We start from the raw sequence: 2,515 nt of genomic DNA on the forward strand, positions 1-2,515 counted from the left end.
AAAAAAAAAAAAAAAAGACTCCACTGCTTGAAGCCTGGCTCATGGGAGACTCTGGGCCATTCCCAGAAAGAGAAAAGATAGAGGAGATGGTTTAGTGAGTAGGAGATGAATTATGTCTTGGTTACATTGAAATTTTTGTTTGAACAAGATAGGTAGAAAAGTCCCACTGACTGATGGGAATGCAGGATATGAATTCAGGAGAGAAGCCAAGGCTGGCAAGGGAATCCATCTGGGACCCATCCCAGGAGACATGACGGTGAGAGCAGAGCCACGGAGCATGGAAGTAGGGTGAATGGACTAGGCATATGCCAAGTTAAGGAAACAGCAGGGAATATAAGTGAGGAGTGGCAAGAGGGGTGAGAGAATTAGATAGGTGCTGGTAGACAAGGGTCAAGAGGACTGGGGCGTTCAGTGCTGTGAGTGGATGACTTTAAAGTTTTTGCAGATATATGACCATTATCTTAGAATTGGTGTCATTACTAGAGAAATTTTGGAAATAGCCATGAAAAAAATGTTTGCTGCAACCGTTTTTGTTTTATTTACTTATTCATTCATTCCTTCTTGTTTTCAGTCTCCACAGAGACTGCCCAAGATTGCCGATGCTGATTATATTTCACGTTGTCATGGTGGGGCTTTGGGAAAAGTTTTCAGTTAGCAATAATTCTGCCTCGGATAAACCTCATTGGCTATGATAGTGCCAATGTGCAAAGCTTGTCTTTTGTTTTAATTAATTTTTTTTAATTTATTTACTTTTTTGAGATAGGGTCTCACTCTGTTGCCTAGGCTAGAGTGCAGTGGTGCAATCACAGCTCACTGCTGCCTGGAACAGCAGGGTTTAGGCAATCCTGTAGGCTCAGCCTCCCAAGTGGCTGGGACTATTGTAGACGTCATCATACCTGGTGAAAAAAAGATTTTTTTTTTTGAGACAGAGTCTCACTATGTTGTACTTGCCTGGGTAGAGTACTGTGGCATCATAGCTCACAGCAAACTCTTGGGCTTAAGCCATTCTCTTGCCTCCATCTCCTGAGGCACCTGACTACAGGTGCCCACCACAATGACTGGTATTTTTGGTTGCAGTTGTCATTATTATTTAGCAGGCCTGGGCCGGGCTTGAACCCTCCAGCTTTGGTGTATATGGCCAGCGCCCTACTCACTGAGCTACAAGTGCTGAGCCACTCAGTGAAATTTTTGATTTTTATTTTTGTAGAGACAGGGTTTTGCTATGTTCTTTCTTTCTTTGTTTTTGAGACAGAGTCTCAAGCTATCACCCTGGGTAGAGTGCCATGGCATCACAGTTCACAGCAACCTGAAACTCTTGGTCTTAAGCGATTCTCTTGCCTCAACCTCCCAAGTAGCTGGGACTACAAGCACCCACCACAATGCCGGGCTATTTTTTTTGTTGTGATTGCCATTGTTTAGCTGGCTTGTGCCCACCAGCCTTGGTGTATGTGACCGGCAACCTACCCATTGAGCTATGGGTGCTACCAGGTTCTTGCTATGTTAACCAGGCTAGTTTTCCAACTCTTGGCCTCCACTGATCCTTCTGCCTTCGCCTCCCAAGGTGCTAGGATTAAACATGTGAGCCAGTGTGCTTGGTTGGCCTATATCTATGATTTACACATTAAAAGAAATCAAATAAGAGGCTTGGCGCCTGCCATATACCAGAGCTGGTGGGTTCGAATCCAGCCCAGGCCTGCCAAACAACAATAACTAGAAGCAAAAAATAGCCAGGCATTGTGGCGGGCGTCTGTAGTCCCAGCTACTTGGGAGGCTGGGGCGAGAGAATGGCTTAAGCCCAAGAGTTTGAGGTTGCTGTGAGCTGTGACCCTATGGCAATCTCCTGAGGGCAACAAACTGAGACTCTGTCTCAAAAGAAAAAAGAATAAATGAATGAACGAACGAAAGAAAGAAAGAAAATAGAGCTGGGTGCAGTGGCTCATGCCCATAGCCCTAGCACTTTGGGAGGCTGGGGGCGGGGGGGGTGGACTGCCTGAGTTTAGTTCAAGAGTAGCCTGAGCAAGATGGATGCCCCATCTCTAAAAACTAGCCGAGCATTGTGGCAGGTGCCTGTAATCCCAGCTACTTGGCAGGCTGAGGCAAGAGGATCGCTTGAGCCTAGGAGTTTGAGGTTGCTGTAAGGTATGATACCAGACACTCAATCCAGGGTGACAAAGTGAGACTCTGTCTCAAAAAAAAAAAAAAAAGGAAAGAAAGAAAGAAAACAACCGTGGCTCATGTCTGTAATCCTAGCACTCTGGAAAGTTGAGGCAGGAGGATCCCTTGAGCTGAGGAGTTTGAGATCAGCCTGAGCAAGAGCCCAGACCCCTTCTCTACTAGAAATAGAAAAATTAGCTGGGCATCATTGTGGGTGCCTGAAGTCCCAGCTGCTCAGAAGGCTGAGGCAGGAGGATCATCTGAACCCAGGAGTTTGAGGTTGCTGTGAGCTAGGATGAGGCCACCACTCAACCCAGGGTGTCAGAGTGAGACTCTGTCTCAAAAAAAAAAAAAAAAAAAA

General features: G+C 45.9%; 1 non-coding gene across 1 annotated transcript; it reads right to left on the minus strand.

Annotated features, from left to right (window-relative positions):
- Window positions 1-571: 571 nt before the first annotated feature.
- Window positions 572-712, minus strand: LOC111725414. The gene has a single exon (XR_002773487.1). It is a non-coding gene; the product is annotated as a U4 spliceosomal RNA (small nuclear RNA).
- Window positions 713-2,515: the final 1,803 nt, after the last annotated feature.

The sequence above is a fragment of the Otolemur garnettii genome, unplaced genomic scaffold (assembly GCF_000181295.1).
Source record: "Otolemur garnettii isolate 467f Iridium unplaced genomic scaffold, OtoGar3 scaffold00039, whole genome shotgun sequence".
Classification (NCBI taxonomy): Eukaryota; Metazoa; Chordata; class Mammalia; order Primates; family Galagidae; genus Otolemur; species Otolemur garnettii.